A 9,836-nucleotide genomic window follows, 5' to 3' on the forward strand; every position below is an offset into this window, starting at 1 on the left:
GAGGGGAATATCTTACAGTGCTCACACTTCTAGTCTGCCATTCATATGCAACCAGGGCAGACCCTGCTTAGCTAACGGGATAAGTCATGCTTGCTACCACAAGACCAGCTCTCCTCTCCTCTCTCCTTGTTCTTTCACACTTCTCTGCTTCACACATTGGTGCTTCACGATTTAAGATTTAAGCAATCTAACTGAAAAAACAAGCAGAGTTCTGAGAATGATGATCTGTCGTAGATCATGGTTTTGTTTGCTCCACTTGTGACTACAAGTAGGCTTGTGACAATAAAAGATCTTCCTGTGCTGCCTTTCTTCTTTTATTTTGCCTGATCAACGGAGATGGATTTTGGGACAAGTTATTTCACTTTAACGAGTATTGTTATAACACTTTGACCGTTTTAAAGAACTTCTCCCAGTGACCCTACAACAACCACCCGCCGTCAGATTCCTGTTATTAAAGCAGAACTTTAAAAGAACCGCTCTTTGTCCGGTTTCTGTGTCAAACTGCAGGTGGCATTTGCAAGCAGAGGAAGCGTGTGATATTCAGCCCTGAGCAGTCTCTGAGATCCAAAGCACAGTTTGGATTATAATCAGCATTATTATTCAATACTCTTGATATTGCAGATGGGGACTGGAAGCTAAATGAATCTAAACTACTATCTTAGGAGGCCAACCAGTAAGTCCATATCTCAACTTAGCTATGACTGAGAATTTCTGAGTTCACAGCCCATGCTTTTAGGGCCATGTTTGTGTGCGTGTCAATGTAATGCGCCGTATGGCCCCGCAATTGTTGTTGTTGTTTTAAAAGTTAAAACAGTATCTGACAGGCTGCCCAGAATCAGGACAGTGACGTCCAGCAAGGGGATACGTAACCATTTCCCTTCACGCTACAGTCCCAGTGAAGATCATCCACCTGAAGCCAATGGGAACTTCTTTCCCAGGGCGAAGAGCAGCCTTAGGGAGGGCCTGATCTGGATGGGAACTGTGGCAGCGGCAAAGAGTTCAGCCCTGTCCCACACACCATGGCCCCAGGCCAGACTGCCCTTCCCTGCTGTACAGCTGGCACACAAGGGCTAATCGCATGCTTGTTCTCACATTCATTTATTTACCATACTTATATACCACCCAAAACTCACGCCGCTACACGTAGTTCGGCCCTTAGTTCACTGCCAGCAATGCCCCCTTCCCTCAGCCTCCTTGCCTGCGGGCTGCCTGTCCTTTAGCTTCCTTATCTCCTCAGACCTGTCCCCTGTTTTTAGCCATCCCCCAGGTGAGGCTTTAATTTTTCTGGGCTGGGCTGAAAATTGCTCAGACAGACAGTGCTGGAGGCATCAATGCAAAAGTACTGACCCGCGGAAGTCCTGCAGCTGGATTCTGTCCCCAAGGAGATCTAAGAACTCTAAGATGCCTAGAGACCAACAGATTGGAAGAGGTCAGTCTACATACCCCTACTAAAGAAAAGAGACTTAACAGATTGCGAAGACCATCGCGCAATATCCTTAATAGCACATGCTAACAAAATAATGCTCAGGATCATCCAATGCAGAATAGAGCCCTACGTAGAAAGGGAAATGCTGGATGTTCAAGCTGGTTTCAGAAAAGGCTGAGGAACAAGAGACATCATTGCTGAAGCACCCTGGATAACTGAGAAAGCCAAAGAATACCAGAAAGAACTCAATATGTGCTTTATTGACTACAGAAAAGCCTTTGATTGCATCGACTGAGAGAAGCTGGATTGGAAGAAGATGAGTGTGGTTGTTTGTTTGTTTGTTTGATTGATTTATATACCGCCCTTCCAAAATGGCTCAGGGCAGTTCACAACATGATAAAAACAATTAAAACAAATTAACAATTAAAATCAAACTATTAAAACACAATAAAACCAATAAAACAGCTAAAAGCCCTGAAAATCAGGGCAACAGTTTAAAACAGTTTAAAACAGTTAATCATTTCAAACTCTGGAAGGCCAGGCCAAACAGGTAGGTTTTAAGGGCTCTCTTGAAGGACAGCAAAGATCTCAAATTACAAATTTCTGCTGGGAGTGCATTCCATAGCCCAGGAGCGGCTACAGAGAAGGCCCGCCTCTGCGTCGCCACCAGACAACTGGAGACGGCAACTTCAGACGGACCTCCTCAGATGACCTTAATGTGCGGTGGGGATCATGTAGAAGAAGGCGCTCTCTTAGATAACTCGGACCTAAGCCATTCAGGGCTTTAAAGGTAATAACCAGCACTTTGTATTTTGCCCGGAAACATATCGGCAGCCAGTGTAGCTGTTTCAAAACAGGCATCATATGGTCTCTCCGGGTTGCCCCAGAGACCAATCTGTTTTAAAGTTGGAGGAAGAAACATCAATAACCTGCACTACGCTGATGACACCACCCTGATAGCTGAGAATGATCTGCAAGCTCTAGTAATGGAAGTCAAGGAGCACAGTGAAAAAAATGGGACTGCAACTAAATGTAAAGAAGACTAAACTAATGACAACAGGTACAGCAACCAACCTCAGAATTGACAATGAAGACATTGAAGTGGTAGATAGCTTCTGCCTTTTAGGATCGACCGTCAACAGTAAAGGATCCAGCAGTCAAGAAATATGCCGCAGACTAGCACTTGGTAGGGTTGCAATGAAGCCCTTGGAAAGGATATTTAGATGCCATGACGTGTCTACACCTACAAAGATTAGAATTGTTCGGACCGTGGTTTTTCCCGTGACACTTTATGGATGTGAAAGCTGGACTTTGAAGAAGCAAGACAGAAAAAGCATTGACGCTTTTGAACTTTGGTGCTGGAGAAGACTTTTGAGGATACCATGGACAGCCAGGAAAACAAACACATGGATCATAGAATCAATCAATCCAGAATTTCCACTCGAGGCACAAATGACCAGGCTCAAACTATCATACTTTGGACACATTGTGCAAAGACCCAGCTCCCTGGAGAAGTACATAATGCTGGGGAAAGTTGAAGGAAAGAGAAGAGGACGACTAGCAGCAAGGCGGATGGACTCGATGACAACAGCAATGAATGTGTTGGAAATTCTCTGTGGTGAGAGAATCCCTTTCTCATTATAGCAGAGTGCACAGAGGCACAGCACAGCGGAATTTAGTTAGGCATGCGTGTATGCTGAGAGTAAAGTAACTTGGAGCCAATTCATAGTTTCAAATCAATATATAAGGCATTTATTAAGGAACTCTATTCTAGATAGGAAAGTGAGGAGTTAGGATCTCTAATCTATCTATCTATCTGGATGCAGATGGATTCTGCATCTTCTCTGCACACATGGTGCAGGGAGAGAGGCTTGCCATGTTGCAAGGTAGAAGGGCTGTTAGGGGAGAGAGAGAGAGAGAGAGAGAGAGAGGAAGCTAGTCCCTGAGATTAGCAATCTACATATCCAAAGGAATAGTGTCAGAGCAGTAGAGAAGGGATGACCAATGTCTTGACCCTCTAGTCCTCTGACTCACTAGTCTATCCTCCACTGTCTGAGACAAGAGACAGTGCAAAGTCCTTAACTTCCAACAGAATGCACCACTGAGAGACCTTAAAGGCCAAGTTGAAGACAGATCATCCTGGAGAGAACTATCTATGTCATCACTAAGAGTCGACACTGACTTGATGGCACTTAATCAATCAATCACCATATATTAATCAGAGGAATCGAAGCTAAGTTTCCAAAACTTACAGATGCAATAAGGAGAAGTGAAATTGCAAAACTTGCTGTGTTCCCTACAATCTTTGCACCCAGGGCTTCAATCTTAGCAATGCAGCATCTCCATCTCTATATAAACATATCAGCTGAAAAGAAGCAATGAATGTTAGCCACTGGCTAACATCAGGGGCTCAAGGAACACTTGGGCGGCCAGAGGATGTAGTCCTGCCAGTGGCTCCTCAGCCCCTGTGAGGCAGGGAAAGGAGCTCATTGTCAGGAAATCAAGGAAACTAGCCAACCCGCACAGAGCATCTGTGTGCTCTTTGGGGCTGGCTGTTCCTCCCTCCCTCCTGCCCCACTCTCCCTCTCCCTCCCCCCTATGTCCCACACTCTTGCCTCCTCCCCTCCCTCCTACCCCTCCCCTCCCTCCTGCCCCACTCTCTTGCCCCTCCCTCTCACACCACTCTCTTGCCCCCTGCCTCCCCCTCCCACCCCTCTCACTCACCCTCCTGCCCTCCCTCCCTCCCTCCCACTCTCTCTTGTCCTCCGTCCCCCTCCCACCCATCTCCCCTGCCCTCCCACCCCTCTCTCCTCCTCCTGGCCCAGTCTCTCCTGCCCTCCCTCCCCTCCCACCCCCTCTCCCCCTCCTGCCCCAGTCTCTCCTGCCAAAGTCTCTCCTGCCCTCCCTCCCCTCCCCCTGCTCTTCTCTCCTGCCCCACTCTCCTCCCTGCTCCAACCTCTCCTGCCCTCCCTTCTGCCCTCCTCCCTCCTCATCCTACCCTCCCTCCTGCCCTTCCCCTCTCCCCCCTGCCCCACCCTCTCCTGCCCTCCATCCCTCTCCCCCCTGCTCCCCTCTCCTGCCCTCCCCCTCTCCCCCTGCCCCTCTCCCCCTGCCCCACCCTCTCCTGCCCTCCCCCTTCTTTCTGGATTGCCTGTAGGAGTTGGCGATAGAGGGCACTGCTTTGCAGTGGTTTTGCTCCTGCCATTCCAGATGGTGGAGCTTGGTGGTGGTTGCTCTTTGAAATGGGAAGTATTGTATGGAGCCCCTCAGGGCTTCATTCTGTCACCTATGCTTTCTAACATCTACATGAAACTGCTGGGTGAGGTCTTCAGGAGATTTGGTGCAGGGTGTTATCAGTATGCTGATGACACCCAAATCTATTTCTCCTTATCAGTCGTCGTCATCGTCATCATCATCAGGAAATGGCATTAACTCCCTAAATGGCTGCCTATGGGCAGTAATGGGGTGGGTGAGAGATAACAAATTGAAGCTGAATCCAAGCAAGATGGAGGTGCTCATTGTGGGGGATTGGAATCTGAGAGATGAGTTAGATCTTCCTGTGCTGGATGGGGTTACCCTCCCCTAGAAAGGACAGGTATGCAGCTTGGGAGTGCTCTTGGATCCAGGCCTCATCCTGGTATCTCAGGCGGAGGCTATGGCCAGGAGTGCTGTCCATCAACTTGGGCTGATTCGACAGCTGCGTCCATTCCTTGAAGAGAATGATCTCAAAACAGTGATGTACCTAGTGTAAGGCCCAATCCGGTCAATTTTATATTGAATTAGCGCATAGATAGGTTAGCCATATTGTATTAGATAGATGCTTAACTTGAGTCTGTTTGCTCGACACAGTTTAGGCCTTGATCTTGGCATGAACCCGTGAGTGAACGCCAAGTTCCCCTGTTCCAGCAAATTTTCCATGCTGTCAAGAGCAGCCCCCATCTAGAGCTTCTGTCTAAAACTGGAGAAAATCGGCCTGTCGGCTCGGGCACACTTCCTCATTTTTCAGTACCTCAGATCGAAAGTACGCCAAGGCTCGGTGTTCCATTTGAAGGGGGGGTCACTTGGCCCACGCCTTGTTCCTTTTCCACATCTCCCCTAGACAATGATATTAAATGTCAAATGGAACAGGTTAGCCGAGGGTCATGAATGGTCAAGACCCCTTCTTCATCCAATCACTATTAGATGCGTAGGTGGGAAAGGAGAGGATACTTAAAACCCTAATTTGAGGATAGAAAAAAGGGTCTCTCTCCCTCAGGGAGGGTGGCTCAGGCACGGCACACAGGAGGAGGAAAGCAGGAAGTTGATCCGATCAATCAATTTGACGGCACCAAGCATCTAGCAAAAAGAGGAACAAGTCGAGGTTCCCTTGGGGTATAGTATATTGTGACCGCAAGGGTCTGGCGGATCTGTCAGTGTCTCTAGGCTGTTAGTTTTGTGACTGCTTTGTGTGAGAGAAATAATTTTACTGCATGCTGTATGCTGTGATTCATCTAAATATTGGTAAGAAAATAAATCTGTTTTGATTAAATATAATCTCTTCACTTCTCCTCGTGTCTTCTTGGGTCTTGGGATTCTTGGCAGCCAGTACCATCAGAAAGGACCCACGTCTATGAATGTGGGGATTTTTGGAGCCCTCATTTATTCCTGGTTGCAGGAGTTTTGGGGGAGTCAAAAATCTCTTACACTCGTACGAAAAATTCAGTTAGTTCAAAATGCGGCAGCCAGACTGGTCTCTGGGGTAACCTGGAGAGACCAGATTATGCCTGTTTTTAAAGAGTTGCACTGGTTGCTGATATGTTTCCGGGCAAAATACAAAGTGCCAGTTATTACCTTTAAAGCCCTGAAGGGCTTGGGTCTGGGTTACATTAGAGAGTGCTTTCTTCTGTATGATCCCTATCTCACGATGAGGTCATCTGGAAAGTTCCATCTCCTGTTGCCACCGGTACGTCTGGTGGCGACTCAGAACCGGGCCTTCTCTGCAGCTGCTCCTGGCCTATGGAATGCACTCCCAGCAGATAGCCACAATTTAGGCTCGCTGTTGGCCTTTAAGAGGGCCCTGAAAACTTGTTTGGCCTGGTCTTCCAAGGTTTTTAAATTGTTTGGGCGTGTTTTAATTGATTTTAAATGCTTTTGAATTGTTTTTATATTGTTTTAAGTACTGTGTTTTAGATGGTGTTTTATGTCTTTTTAAATTTGTTGTGCACCACCCAGAGCCTTTGGATGGGGTGGTCTATAAATGTAGTGTATAATACAAAATTAAAAAAGCATTGATCCACTTTTCTCCATGTGCAGATTCTTTGCTGTTTAAGAAGATATGATTGATCAGAAAAGCTCTTTCCACATTCCAGACATTTATATGGCTTTTCTGTGTGTACACATTGATTGATAATTAAAATAATTAAAATGTTCACATTCCATGCATTTATACTGCCTCTTGTGTGCATTCTCCAATGGGCATTAAAGTCTGGTGTGCGATTCAAGCTTTTCTCACACACTGGGTAGACACTCCTTTTCATTCCTATTTGTTTTGCTTGCTGAACTGGAATTTCATGAAAGTTGTCCCCCTGGCAAGCCATGGATTTCCCCCTTCACATCTCTGGTTTCCTTCTGGCTTTTGGAGTTTCTCTTGATTGCTGAATTGCCTTCCACCTTTTGAAGCTGGTTTCTGTCTGACGATATTGCGTGCAATCTGTTATCATTCTTGCTGTCCCACCCACTGGTTGCCAGAGAAGCTACATTCCCCCAATTCTCCTCTCTGTGTAGGACTTCTTGGCCTGCTTTTAGCAAAGCTGGGTCCTCCTCAGTGAAATGCAAAACCATCTACTTCAAGGGTATTGGATCCTGAGCTGGCTGCACAGCAGCTGTTTTTGTGCACCTCCAAAGAAGAGATGTCATTCCATTACCCAGTGAGGTCTGGTCTGCTGAGAATGAAGAGACCCCAGATTTTGATTCCAATTTTAAAAGGCCTGCTGCACAGGAGCAATGGTATCCTTTTAAACATTATTCTAATGACTTCCATCTGCTGGACTTTGAAAAAATGGAACAGGAGTCATTCCATGAAACTGATTGGCATACGATTTAGGACAGACAAAAGGACTTACAGGTGAACCCCATTATCCACAGATAGCGGCGTATTGCGGCAATGGGAATCCGGGGCTTAGGTTCCTGGAGGCTGGGGAAAGGGCAAAAATGGCAGGAAATGAGGGGAAATAGCAAAAGCAAGTGCCCTATCAAAGTCTCCAGCCTTCCAGGAAAACCGCCACCCCCACCCTCCGCTAGTCCCAAATTGGCCATTTGTCTTCTTTTTTAAAAAGAGCCACAAAATGGCTCCTATTCCCAAAATGGCAGCCGGAAATGACTTTGGGGATCATTTCCAGCCACCCTGGACATGCAAAATAAACCCGTTCTTCACCTTTTTTCCCTGCGTAAGCCGAGGTCGGCTGTCAATGACTTGACAGCAGAGACACGAAAGCATGGGTGTTGGATCTGCAGATAGCGAGGTTTCCCTGTATTCATGCACACAGCAGCACTTAATCAGTCTTTGGAATTTGCTGCCACAAGGTGTATTGATGGTCTCTAGTTTAGATGGCTTTAAAACAGGATTAGACAAATTCATGGAGGACACATCTATCCGTGGATATTGGTCTTGAAGGCATACCTCCCTTCTTCCACTGTTTCTCCCCACAACTGCCATTCAGCACCCTACTGAGCCTAGAGATAGCATATAGCCTCTCCCTCCTGCTTGTAGACTTCTAGTTGGTCATGGTGGGCAACGGGATGCTGGGCTAGATAGCAGGGCCAAATAAATCAGCACTGATTTGATTTGGGGATCACCTTGGTGCTTCAGATGTGTTCTCAATTCAGTTTGATGCTTCAGGGGAGCAATCCAATTTACTTTGGCCCTGTTTGATGGAATCACTTCAACTCGAGCCTAAGCTTTGGCCTGCCTCCCTTCACCCTCACTACTCCCCAAAGCCCTGCACATTCCACAGGACTTCTTTCATCCTATGCTTGCTACGTGGCGTCTTCTTTCAGTCTTGAATGAATACCAAAACAGACCACCTCTTCAGAGCTTGGAGCAACATGCATGGGCTTCTCAGATGATCCAGGTACTAATCAGGACCCAAGCAGAAGAATTGGTGCAGCGTCGTGGTTCCAACCACAAGCTAAAAACCCTTGGCTGCAGTGTTCCCTCTAAGAGAGATTTCCAGATGTTGACAACTCCCAGAATCCCCAGCTGCAATGGCTTTTGCTTGGGGATTCTGGGAGTTGTAGTCAACAACATCTGGGAATCCCTCTTCTAGGGAACACTGCTTGGTTCCAATCTCCACTCAGTCATGAAGCAGACCTTTGGCAGCCCATTGTCCACTAGCCATGGCTCCCCCAACTGGCAATATACTAAACTATCTTACAGGGCTGTTGTAGGTATACAACATTAGATGGATAAGATGGGCAAATGTTTTTACTTTTATTCCCCCACCCCCACCTCCGGCTTTCCTCCAAGGATCCCAGAGCAGAGTACATGTTATGTCTGTCCCCACAACAAGCCTGGAAGGTACACCCACTGAATTTCACAGCTGCACAGGAATTTAAACTTTGTCTCCCTATTCCTAGTCCAAAACCCTAAGACCTACACCACACTGGCTCTCAACACTGAAAAATATGCACAATATCACATCTGAAGGTGCCTCCGTACTTTTATGGGCCTGGAGAGAGTGCAGAATTGGAGACACTGAAGTCTGAAGCTACCTCGCACATGAAGATGTGTGCTCTACCACCCAACTAACTTTCAAGAGCTTCTTCACTAATTGTGGTATTAAATTTAGGCTTACAGGTACGAATGTCATTATGTGCACTTGCTCTGGAGTAAGTTATTAGTCAGTAGTAATTGCCATAGAGACAAAACCATCTCCACTAATGGTGGAATGAAATGAGTGAGTGGATGTGTTTTTCCTTTCCACCTATTGAAGGCACTCTCCAGACTAGAGCCATAAATGCTCCCTGATGGCAGACACACACCATCTATGGAAACCATGTGCTATTTTATACCAATAGACCTCGCCCATTCTGGTCTTCCGTTTTTGAAAGAGAGAATTGTTACAGAAAGCGGCAAGTAATTCTCAGGGAAGCTTTAGAGGGGATTTTGCTGCACTCTGATTTATCCAGAGAATCCAGTATAATTGTAGAAGCAGCAGCAGGCAAAGGCTAGTTAGGTTAAATAGATCAGATTATGAGAGAGATTGTCACGGTCTGGTCTCAACCAGCCCCATGATTTGACCAGCTTTACTGCTCCTGACCCCAAGTGGAATTCCTTATGTTTCCTGGCTGTCTCCACTTGGCAGCCCATCAGCCTTCCGTCTCTCACTCAATCTAGGCAGGGTGGTGTGGCATTTAAGCCTGGGGTGGAGAA

This window comes from Hemicordylus capensis, chromosome 2 (assembly GCF_027244095.1).
Source record: "Hemicordylus capensis ecotype Gifberg chromosome 2, rHemCap1.1.pri, whole genome shotgun sequence".
In the NCBI taxonomy this organism is placed as follows: domain Eukaryota; kingdom Metazoa; phylum Chordata; class Lepidosauria; order Squamata; family Cordylidae; genus Hemicordylus; species Hemicordylus capensis.